This window comes from Microtus oregoni, unplaced genomic scaffold, assembly GCF_018167655.1.
Source record: "Microtus oregoni isolate MIOR12 unplaced genomic scaffold, Mior012 000024F_ref0000369, whole genome shotgun sequence".
NCBI classification, from domain to species: Eukaryota; Metazoa; Chordata; class Mammalia; order Rodentia; family Cricetidae; genus Microtus; species Microtus oregoni.
Window position 1 is genome coordinate 14049047 of NW_024543083.1, and position 14755 is coordinate 14063801.

The 14755-nt window shown below is 40.7% G+C and overlaps 1 protein-coding gene across 2 annotated transcripts in view; it reads left to right on the forward strand.

Moving 5' to 3' along the window:
- The window catches only part of Csmd1 (CUB and Sushi multiple domains 1), a 1426468-nt gene that overhangs the window by 583257 nt on the left and 828456 nt on the right, over positions 1-14755 (forward strand). The gene's annotated exons all lie outside the window — the stretch shown is intronic.

The following is a 14755-nucleotide window of genomic DNA, read 5'->3' on the forward strand; positions in this document are numbered from 1 at the left end:
GGGGCTTACAATTCCAGAGAGTTAGAGTCTTTTGTGGAGCAGGGGAGCAAGAAGGCAAGCGTGAAGCTGGAGAAGGAACTGGGGGCTTACGTATTGAGATGACAACCAGAAGACAGACAGCTAACTGTGCTTGGTACGGGCTTTTTAAACTGTAAAGCCTGGCTCCATTGTCATATTTCTTCCATCCAGGCCATGCTCACTAAAGCTTCCCAAGCAGTTTCACCAATAGAGGAATAAGTATTCAGACACAGGAGCTTGTGGGAGTCACTCTCGTTCCGACCACCACACTATCGTGTTAGTTATTTGGTAACAGAATCCTTGAGTCTTGGGAGGAAGTGGAGACCTTATTCCTTTTGAGTTCTTCTTTGACACTATCCTTCAGAAGACAAGAGCATAGTGCCAAGGAATCAAATCATTTAATCCAATCTTTCCAAATACCAGTGTTACATTAACTAAATATGCTATATATGTAAAATGATGTTTGTAGTAGCAAACTTAGAAGAGTAAAGCAAACAGGCCTCTCATATTATCCTGTGGCTGTAGAGCTGTCGCTTCTGAGTAATTACTTGTCATTTGCTGTCAACGTGTTCATTCCCCTTTCCTTCTTTGGGGCCTTTCCTACCATCATTCTTTGTTGCATTTGATTTATAGGTATCCTTCCAAACTTGGCAAGAGAGCAGAGGGAACAGCTTCTCACAAGCACCTGCGTGTTGCTGGCTGGAGTCTAAGCCTAAGAACTAAAAATATGCTTGTCATTATTTGTGATTTAAGAACTATCAGTGTCTAATTCATCCAGCCAATAACACCCAGAGAGGAGTGGCATCCACGGAAGGAGCTGTTCTGCAATGAAGCTCTCATTGTCTAAATACACTTGGACCACCATGATGGTGGGCAGCCCCTGTAAATACGGACCTATGTTACCATATTCTAGATGATGTTTTACCCACCTGATGCAATTAAGCCTTTTAATCGAGCAAAGGAATACTGGAGTTACTGGCATGTTTATATGCATTTACAGCTTCATCTTTTTAAGCGTCCTTTAGATTTGCTTAAGGATGGGGATTGCATTAGAAACGTAATATTTACTAAGACCTGACATGAGAGGTGCTCATTGCAGCAGCTGCCGATCCAATCTGGAAAGGTGTGCTTTGCCATTTGGATGGATAGCGTATGTCCTCATATGAGATATATAGAATTCTACAAAAATATCATGGTGGTGCTCCAACTGTGAGACTCAAACTGTGGCCCACACATCACCTGTCTTGTATACCAGGAGGAGGAGGATTCCACCTGAGTTCTTTAAGACAGTTTTGGCAGCCCACAACAATTTTGGTCTCAGTTGCTTGGGTGGTTACTGTAAAGTCCTAAATTAGGCTGGGCTTTTGAATACACCAGGGAATCTTGTGTCCATATGGACTTTTTATTTCTATTTGTGTTGCTGCAGCAGGATACCAGAGACTGGGTCATTTTTTAAAGAGCACAAATATATTAGCTGCTCATACTAGAGACCAAAAAAAGGTCAAACTTAACTTGTTCTATCTTGCATAGCTCCTTGGCTGCACTGGTCCATGGTGTAGACATCCCCCTCCCAATGTTTGCTCATGGCAAAGAACCTTTGTCTTGAACATCACTTCATACTAGGTCACCAGCAACCCAGTTCTCAGCACATGGCTTCTTTAGAATACACGAAGACAAAGGTTCCTGATGCTGCCCCTATGATACCTGGACAGCCATATGGGTAGTTTCTGAGCTACCCCACTGCAGACTTCTGTGCAGAGACATCCTCTAGCTTTGTCCTGTTAAATCACAGAAGGAAGAAAGAGCTGCCACCACAGGGCCCAGGAAAAGGTCTCACAAATATGCCCCCTTTAATAGACTTTCAAAGTTTTAAGATGGAATTGTCAGAGTGTGAAGGATCTATAGCTCAAAGATGGCTTTACCATTTCTTCTCATAAACAATTGGAATCTGTGTGGTTGTCATAAGCTTAACACCCACCCTTTGCAAGTCATAGACAGCATAATGAACGGGAAGCTTTAGGTTGATCCACATCTTTCACAGATGACCTTCTAAACTTGGTGATGACATCAAGAAGCCTCCAAGGGTTCCACCTGTCCCCTCTTCCCACAGAACTTGAGCATGAGTAGGACTGTCCCTGAGAGGCCACTGCCTGTTTGCTGCAAAGAAAATGGAAGGAGATCTTAGTGCATTTTTTTCAAAGTAAACACAAGTCCACACAGTTCTGAGCACAGAACATAAGTAGAGCTGTCCCCGAGAAGCCACTGCCTGCTTTCTGCAAAGAGAATGGCTGGTGACTTTGGAACATTTGTGTTCAAAACAATAAGTCTATCTATCTTCTTGCAGAATTGTCTCTCTACTGCCCAAATTGAAATGTAAGGGAATACAGCGGTGTTCAAGAGCAGAGAGTGACCCAGTCGCAAAACTATTCTAGTTAGTCAACTGAGAAATGACCTGGGCAAAAGTGATTGCCATTCAAGTGTAAGGACTAGGGTTAGGGTCCACAGTCCATACAAATCCTGAGTATGTGTGGCAATCCTCTTGTAACATGAGCACTGTCAATCCTTGGAGCAAGCTGGCAAAATGACTAGATTATCTAGAATCGGGAGCAGTTGGTTTAACTGAGAGATCCTGCCTCCAAAAATAAATGGAGAATGATTGAAGACTCCCAACACTAACCTCAAGCCTATACACACACACACACACAAACACATAAATACACACATAGACACATAGATGCACATATTCACACACACATACACACTCACATACACATACACAGGCAAAAATTTAATTAAAGCAGTTTCAAAAATATAATAAAATTATGTACATGCATTTAGTATGCATATGTAATGATAGTACGTGGAGTGCTGTGAGAGGAACACTGTTGCTAAGCCTTGCTCTCAAAGAAAAGGCAAGGTGTGCTAATTTTGAATCATAATGTGCTAAAATTTAATGATCTCCGCAAACAAATTTGTGGGCTTGCCTGCCTTTCAAAGAACACTTTTCTGTTTATATTAAACCTTTAGGTGTCTAAGTTAACAATTACATTAATACATGTTCAAGAGGACATTATGATAACATTTACCAATGTTAAAAATACAGAAGAAAATACACTACAAAATACTTTTATATATACAGGTAACAGTTAATAATTGGTTTTCTCTATGCTTCTGTGTGACTTTTTGCAATTGCACAACATCATTTAATGGAGATGTTAATTGTGATTATGGTAAATTATTAAAGCCTTTGCCTCTTTGTCTACCAAGAAGAAAAAATTAAATCTCTATGCTGAGGAAAACTCCACCATTCTTTAAAAGCCACAGGTAGACATTCCCAATGAAGCTTCTGAGGACCTGGAGGAAAAGCCATCGGGAATGTACCTCCTACTGTCAGGAACACTTATCATGTGTTTATCTACAATGATCTTTTTAAGGAGTGATGAACTGGTGCAATTAGAGGAGCAGGGATGAGCATGTCCACATAGCCTTTATCCATCACTTCTTGCCTGTATAGGCATGCTTTCCTCACTGGTTCAAAGTTGTGCAGAGGAATACAAGGTAAACCGTGTTGTCAAACACACAGGATGCTGGATGGTGACTGTATCTCCTAATGTTCATCTTCTTGACTGACACTGCATACCCTGGACTCCACATCCCATGCAGCCTTGACTGTCTACATTGTTGGGTTCATGTTGATTACCTTTGAGTTAAAGAGTTCATTATACAGTTGGTGCCCCATCAGTATTTCCTGCATAACAAATGACTTATCTACACACAATAAAGATCATTTTTGTTCCTTAGTATCTATAAACTCTGGTAAGTGTTCTTTTGAGAATAACTTATATACTGAAAAATTCATGGATTATCAGTGTCCCAGGGTGCACCAGCTCCACAGTGTGAGACTCTTCTCCAACACTGAGCTGTCCTGCTGGGCTTTGGTGTGCATAATTTCCGGACTCTTCTTCCTTTGTTGACTTAGTAATTTCCCCATTGATAATATCTGCTTTTTTTCACTTCTGTGTCATCATTAGAAAATAACCCTGTCCTAACCTCCTGGTGTATTGTGATTACTGTTAGTAAATTCGTTAATATTTGATGTCAAAACTCCTATTAATCTCTTGCTACGTAGCTCCTTATTTAAATTCTCTTAAACAATGGATTGATTTACTTTGGTTGTTCTCATTTTTCTCTGCTTTTAAAGGAACTCTCCCTGCTTACAACTTGGATTAATCTGATGCTGCAAGAAGTAATTCTAACAACTCATTCTGAGGACATTCTTTAAAACATGCTATAGTTTCCAGAAATTTTTAAAGAAAGCTAATCTCATCTCCACAACTATTCTTTATAGATTTTAAGGAATAATACACAAGAAATGAAGTGTCCTTCATTCACAACTTACCGAGAAGTTTCAGACTGACACAGTGGAGCCTCAAGTTATATGGTTCTGGGACCACCCCATCAACTGCATTCATGAACTGTATTGTTTTAAAGAGAAGTTTATTCATGAGATGATGAAGCCTTTTTAACTAAAGTTCCCTGTCATGTACTCTGTGTTCACAGGTGTCATTATGTGAATATGGAAGTTTGTTAATATTTTTACTCTCATTTGTTACGAAAGTGGACAATTTGAAGCTATTTAAATTGGTATTTGCCACCAAAAAAAAAAAAAAAAAGGCTCTGCCTTAAGGAACCTTTGAGTCTAGGCACCTTACGAAGGTGGATCTACTTCATAGCTCAGAGCTTATAGACTGAATGAAGAGATGCCTTGCTTCCTGAGCAGGACCATTGCTAGTGCTGGTATCAGAAGCATGTCAATGGTCAGGGAGGACCAATCCCTCCTGTCACCCTCTGCACTGCATTATGGAGCAGAAGGACAGCCCTTTGACAGTTCTCAAGTGATTGCTGAGTGGTCTACCTCACTTACTGTGCTGCCCCAATCATTGCCAAGGAGAAGAGCAAGTTCCCAGCACAGGTGAGGTAGGTGTACATTATTTAGAACACATTCCCTGTCTCTAACATTCTTCCTGTCTGTTCCTCGCCTCCCCCTCATCCTCTCTCTTTCTAGTATCCTTCTCTTCTTTTTATTGCCCCATCTCCTCCCCATGCCCTTGCTCTCTCAGGTCATCCTCTCTCCTCCTCTCTCAGAATATGCAGGAGCATACTCACTCTCAGGAGCTGCTCCCCAGGTCCAGCAGAGAGAGGATCAGGGAAGCCCTCACCCAGTTTTTCTCCCTTCAAAAGTAAATATCAGCTGGAAGAATATCAACACCCTTTCTTTCTACTCATCTAGCACAGCTCTTCTGTCTTCAACTTCTTTGTGCTCACTGAGTGTTCTAGGGACAGAGTCATGGCGTATGAAGGTAGGACATAATTTAAATCTGTCTCTTAAAAAGCTGAATTAGTTCTTAAGAACACATATGATTTTCACTGCATGCCCTAGCAAGAAAATTAAAGATAATTCCAACTTTTGTGACTTTTTTGACATTAAAGGTCAAACGCACAGTCTTATCTTGATTTAGCTCAGTATGTTTCTGTCACTTTCAGGTTTGCATATTCACATATTCATACATTGTTGATGTTTGTTTCTATTTGGCAAGACCATGAAAAAATCGCCCCCTCATTTAATTTTAATAACTTCACTCACATTTCCAATTTTCAAAAACAGTAATCCACAAATTCACATTGATGTAATAGAATGAGATAAGTGATAAGTGGACACGAAGTCATTTATCAAAGCAGGGCAGGTAAACCTTAAATACATGCGATTTTTCTAGAATCTTTGCAACCTCTCGCTTCTTCCTGTTTAGTCCTTTATAAACGCATGCTCCATGTCTATAAGCCAAAGCTGTAACTTACTCTTGAGCTTTGATACCTGGCACTCAGCTCTCTCGGCCTTAATCATGGCTCTTCCCTTGGAGACATCTTTTGAGATTTCTGAGTAGAGAAAGGAGGAGTGTTGTCAGCATGTAGCTCTCAGCATAAGATTGCCCCTTACTGACTGTCTTTGAGTACTACAATCTCAGAACTCTAGCTGGGCTTAGGCAAGCTTGGGAAGCCTATTGACAAAGACCATCAGATCTGTTGGGAGCAGTGAGACCCCAGATCCTGAATTTCTTGTAATCCCCTGATCTGAGTGCCTACAGCTGCTCTGAGCACGAGACCTTCAGGAGTTCCTGATGTCAGGAGAGTGGTTTCTGGTGGGTTTGGCTGGGGCATGGCTATCTCTATATAATGCCAATAAAGAGAGCGTTCTTGGGGCTTTGGTATCAGGTCAAAGGTCTGTGTGTAGGTCTATCTCTGTGTCTGAGTTCTCAACCTCCAACCCCCTTTCCTGAAGCTAGCAAACTGGGTTCTACCGCACAGAGCGCAGACACGGGAGGGCAGTGCATGGCACAGATCCGTCTATTCCTAGAGCCTCAGTTATAGATTCAACATAACATGGAGCAGAAAATAACCAAAAGTTTATCAGCACTGCATAGTACATGGCTTCAAGGAGTTTTGTTGATTTTCCACATTTTATATAACTAAAGGAAAAGATAGTGATGGGATTTCGCCATCCATAATTTCTATGTTGTTACTTTTAAACTTTCTGTGTGAAAACGAGAAGCAAAGGCAAACTGAGGAAAGGAAATTTTGTTTTTATTTCTCACTGTTTGAGGCTATAGTGTAGCATGATGGAAAGTCAAGGTGGCAGAAACTTGAGGCAGCTGATCACACTGTATCCAATACAGGCAGCTGGTCACATTGTATCCAATGGAGGTGTCTGGTCACATTGTATCCAATGGAGGAGGCTGGTCACACTGTATCCAATAGAGGCAACTGTTAACATTGTATCAAATGGAGGCAGCTGGTCACACTGTATCCAATAGAGGCAACTGTTCACATTGTATCCATTGGAGGCAGCTGGTCATATATATCCACAGTCAGGAAGTACAAAGAAGTGAATGGCTGCTCTCACTACACTCTCACTCCAAGACTCCAGCTGACGGGATGCCTTTCCGAAAGAGCCTAGGTGTCTTCAAATCCATATATGGTCATCATAAATATTAACCATCATATTTATCTACATATAAATTTATTTGTGGTCACTTTCTTATTTTAGTATTTGTCTACTTGCAAACAAAAATGTAAATTCATTGTTCATAACTGGGGAATGACTACATTGAGGAAGTTGATTGGCCTGGAGCCTATTACAAAAGAGAATGCCACTAAGGAGGGAGGGCAATTAGACAGTAAAAAGAAGCCAACCCTCTGAGTCCCACCCTGAGTCCTAGGTTTCCCTACAGGAACCTCCTGAAGATGTTAAGCAGCTACTGAAGATGTCATCCATGCCTCCCATGTAGGGGCAGACAAAGCTAAGAGGACAAGTGAACAAGAGGAAGTTTATAAATTCTCTTCTGTTTATAAATTCTGTTTCTCATGAGATCCAAAAGTCACTCGACTCATCAGCCACCAACATGGCTTCTTGCATTCTTTCCCTACTGTCACTTGCAAGATCCTCAGTAAAACTGAAGCTGTGTGTGTGTGTGTGTGTGTGTGTGTGTGTGTGTGTAGATGTCATCATGTTCTTTATTTTAACTGAAGAGTCTATCATGAAGGCAATGAAACCACCCTAACCTTTTATGCCTAGTGTAATTACATTTGTTTTTCTGTGAAAAGACATTATGACAGAGACAACTTATTTTATTTTTTGAAAGCATTGAATTGGGGCCTTGCTTACAGTCTCAGAGGGTGAGCTCATGGTCATCCAGGTGGGAACATGGGAGGCAGGCATGGTGCTAGAGCAGTAGCTGAGAGCTAACATCTTCTCTGCAGCTTGGAGTCAGGGGGGATGGTATGTGTGATGGGGTGGAAAGTGAAGGCCTGCTGTGGGCTTTTGAAACCTCAAAGCCCATTCCTAGTGCCACACCTCTTCACACATGGCCACATCTAGTTCCTCCTAAAACATTTCACCAGCTGGACACCAAGTGTTCAAATATATGCGCCTTGGGGGGGGGCATTCTTGTTCAAAACTCTCACACCTAGAAAGCCTCTACTGGAATTCTTTCTTTTAACTTTATTGTTTATTACATCAGTAACCTTACTACATTTAGAATATAATGTTCTGACTTTCTTTTATGTATTAATCATTTTCCTATGTTGTAAACTTTCCAAACATCAATTTTGATGACTGTGATGTTTTAGAATCCTTGTGTGCTCTAGTTGATCTGGTTCTTACTATATATTCAAAAGTGATAACTGAAAGTTTTCCACATTGACCCCCAAAGGAGAATAAATGTGCTCACTGATGGCCCTGGCTAAAATAGTCCACCTTGCTTTTTCAAGAGCTTACAAACTCCCCAAGAACTGGAAGTAGCCTGGGTGGTCTTCATCTGTGATCTTGATTCTAAATTCTTTATTTAAGACAATTTATTAGAAAACAGGGGCGGGGGGCCACTTAAGGCAAGTTAGAATGCCTACCTTGTTGTACTATTACGGTTCAGATATCTGTACTAGTGTGATATGTGGACAGATGGCTTGATGGACAAGCATGAAGGCCTGAGTTAGAATCCCAAGCATTCATGTGAAGAGCCAGCATAGACGGTCATATGAAGGGCAGAAGCAAGAAGGTCCCTGGAACATGCTCGTTGCCAACGTAGAGCCAGGTTCAATGGAAGACCTTGTTACAAGGGAATGAGCTGAAGTGTGATAGAACAGGACAGTCAGTGTCCTCTTGTGGAATTTGTGCTTTTAAATGGGCATATACACCTGCAGTGTAAATATACACAATTGCATATCCTATGCACCAAACATAGGGAAATAAATCTACATTAATTGATGCTGGCCACTATTGTCCAGTTGCATTGTGATAGGTTTTACTCTCTGTTCATTTATGGAGAGGGCTCTTTCTTTGTCTAATTTATAGCTCTCTGATTACTAGGGAGGTTGCGATTTAATGTTTACTAATCATTCCCAATTATGTATTATGAATCACTGCCCTTTACCCCAAAGAATTCCTATATGATGGCATTTCTGAAGGCTGAAATTTTTTTCTTTTCTAATTTCCTTAAAAAATCACAATTCTTTCATGTTAATGTGTATTTTTAATCTACCATTTGGAGACAGTTGTCTAATTTTGGAATCTTATGCTAACAAAGACCTATATGATTCTTAGTGAGTTCTAAGAATTCACAGTGATGAAAAAAATTATAACTGGTTATACAAGTTAATTTATCTTTTCAGTTGAGACAGACAGAAGGTGTAAAAATAAGGGGCAAATTAATTTGTCTCATTTGCTTCATAAAGCTATTTGGCATTGAAATTCTTTGACAACTTAAGTGGTATCTTGTCGATTGGTGATGCACCATGGAGCGGCTCTTGATGGATGGCCTCTCTATTTTGTTCCTGCTCTATCTTTGCTTTTCATTAAATATTTTTCAACTCCATTTTTCACCTGGATGAAAGTAAGGCCACCATTTTTTAAAAAGAATTTGAGCATTGAATGATTTCTGTTCTGTACACTCAGGGCTCCACAGACATGTTCTAGAGCTCTTATTGAGTTTCTGCTATATACCGCACATTGAACAGAGCCCACATGCACGTAGCAAGCCAGGGAGCCCATGTTGATGGGGAGAATATACTATAGATAAATCAAAAGTGCATGCAGCACCCTTGAGGATGGAGACCAAAATATATAAATACAGTATGGACATGATGTGACTGATAACTGGTAATGAGAGGAGAATTTGCCTGAAGAACTGGTATCTAAGGATGACAAGTACCAAAAACAGGTACAAGGAGCCTGATCCAAGTTAGTGAAAGCCAATAGGAACTGACTGAGATGAAATTACCCAGGGTCTTTCCCTCATATTCAAAGTATTGAACTCTGAATGCAGTAGATAGTCCTCAATAATATTGAAATAGCCAGCTCAGAAGCAGGAGTTAATTAGACCAGATGTGGGCTATGGTGTGAGCTATGGATCCCAGGGGTGGATGGATCAAAAGGGTGGGTGACAATAGTGATAAACATATGTCTACTCCTACCAGCATACTGCCTCAAGAAAAATAAACAGGCAGAAAGAGTGTCTAGAAACCATAGTTGCCAGAACTCAGTATGCGTAATATTTTATATTGCCACAAGCTTGCAGAATGTATCATTCTGTATGACAGAAATAAGCACAGATACTAAAAATAGACCATGAGTATGTATGCAAATATAATGTATATGTATACATGTATGTCATATTTCATTTTCATTATGAAAAAGTACAAAGAGCATAAAGAAAAATGGTCTTAAGTTAGACTCTTTGCATTTTTAGTTTTTGAAAAATCTGGAATATATCAGGAGATTTACCATGGAAGCTCACAAGTGGGACTTGTTGGGACTTGCTGGATGTGCCCAGCACCTGCACTCCTCAGATTAGATAACAGTTTTCTGCCCTGAAAACACAACAGGGAAGTAGGGAGGCAGGGACTTCTCTGCAGAACCTCGGTCGAGCAGCTTCCAGGTTCTGACTCCAGGCTCTACTCCTCCTAAGGGTGTTATCTGAGCAATGCCAGTGTGTTCACAAGTGCACACTTAGGTCGGAGGAAAGGAGAGGTGGATGATGCTAGATGTTGTTGATTTGGTGGGAAATGGCCAGGAGTTAGGGGCTTCTCTTACAACCAAAGCCCAGCATCCTTAAGGCTTCGGTTGTTCAAGATCTTAGTGGTCAGAACAATTATCACCCAGGCCATCATGGAACCCCTTGAACAGTACTTCTGAGCAGGCTTCCAGGAATTCCACTCTTCCCAGTGAATTTCATTGACTTGATGAACAATAGTAGGTTGCCACCTTTGTTGCCCAGAAAAGGACATGAATGTATTGTAGCATGAGTAATAAAAGCCCAGAGGCAGATATTGGGGCTCAACCTGAAGATCAGAAAAGCAAAGCAGCCAGGCACTGACTCTTGCCTCTACCACAAACTGAAATGGTGATCCTACCTCCAGGAATCTCAAAATGAGACTGTCTCCTCCCGTTTTATATTCCTCTCTAGTACTTGGATTTAAGGTGTGCACCACCACCACCGAGCCTCTATGGTTATCTAGCGTGGCTGCCTTTAGTTCATCTGGTCTCGATGTGTCTTTGCATGATGAAAGGGGCACCCAACTCTCGTGGCCTCTCTGTATGGATATTGATCATATTCGTGATGGTGGATGCCTCATGTTCAAATGGCCTCTCTTTACCTCCTAATACCACTGTATAGGGGAGTGGGCTTCAATTTGTACATTTAGGTGCTAAATATGCATTTGGGTAAAGAATATAGTTTCCAAGAAACACCAGCAGTAGCAACTTAGGCTATATAGGCAGGATGCAAAAGTGAGGACTTTAGAGATCCCAGAAGAAATGGGAACCACAGAGAGCTGTCTGCTCTTCTGCACATGAGCTAAGTTTATCGTTAAAAGTGTTAACTACAAAGAGAAAAGGGGGAGACAAGCAGCTAGAGTCTATGCTTTCCATATGAATGTTGCTACTTCTGTTAAAATGCATGCCATTGTTCTCAAGGCTGAGATGTAGATTAGCTGATTTCATTTTTCAACTGTGCAGTTTGGTGTCAGAGCACAGAACAATGAGCTTTAATAAACCTAGGGAGACAGAGCCACACAATTTTGATCTGCAGGTGCATCTAGGCATCACACCACTTCTCTGCTCTTCCTGTCTCTTCCTTGTCTTATGAATAACAAAATTATATGTGTTACTACAGAAAGCTTTGCGGAACAAAGGATCTTGGTGAACTTCAATATCCTGTTTCTTCATAGCCCTTGTCCAAGAATTTGCCCTCTAACAAAATGAGGAGAGAAAGGATATAGGAAAGGTAACTGGGTTTCCTTCTAGCCCCAGACAAATTGAAGCCTTTGACCTAATGGGAGTGGCTAAAATGAGCCTGTTTCCTGATGTAATTATTAAGGTAGGCTGCTTTCTTGGTAGCAGTGGGCTTGGTCTATCAGCTCATTACATTGGTTAGGATGGGCTTCTTCTGACCCATAATAGTCGACTAGAGATGCTCTTCTTATCCTCATCTCCAGACAGATTGTGAACCTAAAACTCACACTTAGATATTATCTCCTTCAGTGTTGAGAAATTCCCAGATAATAGAGTGAGATTTAGTGATGAAACTCCCCCCTCCACTCAAGAAACTTTAATTAGAATCATAGACTCATGCAGCTATTTTATATAGAGAGCCAAGTAAATTATGTTTGTTTGTTTGTTTGTTTGTTTGTTTGTTTTTTGAGACAAGGTTTCCCTGTGTAGCTTTGGAACCTGTCCTGGCACTCACACTGTAGACCAGGCTGACTTTGAACTCACAGAGATCTGCCTGCCTCTGCCTCAAGAGTGCTGGGACTAAAGGAGTGTGCCACCACCGCCTAGCTAAGTGAGACATACAAGATTCAGAGTATACATGTTTCTATGTGAAAGGATTCTGAAATTAAAGAAATAAATTGAAGATTAAACTGACACATATCAAAGAGACCTTCAGAAGTTTAGCGTCCCTGGAGGAAACTTTCCTGTTCCACATCCTTTGATAGTTCATGGGCAGGATTTGTCCGAAGGTCATTTGTGGGTAGCTTTGGGATTTAAGGGCATCTAAGAGGCATGAAGAGAGTTTAAGAGAGAGGAAGTTGAAGGAGAAGGGGAGGGAAAAAGAAAAAAGGGGAGAAAGAGAGGGATAGAGGAGAGGAGGCCTTAAAAGACAGATTTTGTGTAAATTAGTGAAAGAAACGGCAGGAAGGGGAGAGGAATAAAAGTAGAAAGGGGAAAGAGAGAGGAAAACAACAAAGAGAAGTTGAGAAAGAGGAGGAAAGAAATGGGGCACGTGAAGAGGAACATAGGGAATAGGAATGAACACAAAGAAGGAAATCATATAAAAAGTCAAGAGAGATAGGAGGGAAGAGTAGGGAAAAGAAGGAACTTAATCTGGTTTCTCAGGGACTGGGAGAATACAGGTGCTTGGTCTTGGCTATTCTTATATAGGCAGGAACCATTCCATTGGTCTGAGGGAGTAGCTGATTCCTTTGTCTGTGACCTATGACTGGCAGCCACTCTTTTCTGCTGGGTTTGCATCACTCGCCTGCAAACACAGACTTGGTCACCTGGTTTGTCACTGAAAGGTTGGGGAAGAGTGAGTCTCATTCTTTGGAAGGGCTTCTCTTTCTATACCGAAACACTAGGACAATACACACACTATTGTGTCTACAGGGACATGATTAAAGACATAGATTTTCCATTTCATTTTTACATTAGAATGGAAGAGTCCACTGAGTGACTTTGGGTCTTCACACCTGCCATTAGTGTCCTGAAATTTTTTAAACCATGGTGAAAACCTACTTCTCTCAGGAAGTGGCCTGAACTGGGAAGTGGTTTAGCAAGATCTGGTGTGTGGCCGCACCTGGGGTCCTGAGCTTCAAGCCTTTTACCTATGCCTCCTTTCTACAATGTAGAGGCATCTCAGCAGGTGAATACAGGCCTCCGATTCAATCTCAGCTCACAGTTGCCCTGCGTGGGGCACCATTCACACATATTCGTGTCTGTCATGGCGCTCTTTTGAGAATAAGACAAATCCTCATGGCTAATACACCCAACCGAGGGTCAACTCTGACTGACAGGTCACACTACAGCTGCTCCGTGATGTCTGATGAAGGTCGAAAGCTGTGACTGTATTGGAAAGGCTAGAGCTAAGCTTACATTTTCTAACTAGTAAATAGAAGGTTTAAGGAATTATAGAATATGATAGTAAATTTGTTCCTAGCTTGAAATCATACCATTATAGACCCTGTTATTACTATTAATGATGCAAAGTATGGGGAAAAAAAAACTAACTGCTCAAGTATGAGAAGTAAGATTAAGTGAAAACAGTTAAAGTGTATGCTATATTCTAGTAGCTTTTAAATTTACTTCATTCCAATGTTTATAAAGTCTTAGAGAAGCCTCTGAATTTTTCATTAATAATTCAAAATATTTAAGAAAAAAATTATGAGCATTTTTGCAAAAACAGATGGAAAGATTTCAAAATGGGTTTAGATATAAACCCATAATAGTCAATAAAAACATTGACTATTAAGAGCTTATTTTATGGTCTGTGTTCCATCATCTAGCCTGATTGAGCAAGTGTTCAAACAATTCACATATATGAACACACTAGCTCTTTTACTCACTTGGAGCATAATTTAAAATGTATACTGTTTAGGATATATTTTATAAACAATTTAGTCATTTTGTCAGAATCTGACGTCTTGGATCACACATGCAAGATGTGTGCCTATTTCATATCCCATCCTGTACACTGACCTGTGTTTCCTGGGATTCTTCTTTCTGTTTGAGCAGTGAGTGTTTTACTATGGAGCTAACTCCCATTTTGTACTGTTAAGGACTGAATACATTATTAAATACACATTCCTGGCATTGTATCTAACACATATATTACAATTAGATACATGCTCTTGATCCTATTTAAAGTTGTATTTACTATTTTTAATTTTTATGTGCACTGATGTTCTGCCTGCCGTGTGTGTCTGTGCACCATGTGTATGCAGTAAATACCAAAGCTAGAAGAGGGCAACAGATTCCCTGAAACTAGTGTTATATACCATGTAAGTGCTAGGATCTGAAGCCCAGTCCTTTGCAAGAGCAATGTGTGCTCTTAACCACTGGTGCATCTCTCTTGCCCTGATGCCCTAAATCCCAAAATACTCAGTGTTGGGCTGGTGGGATGACCTTGTG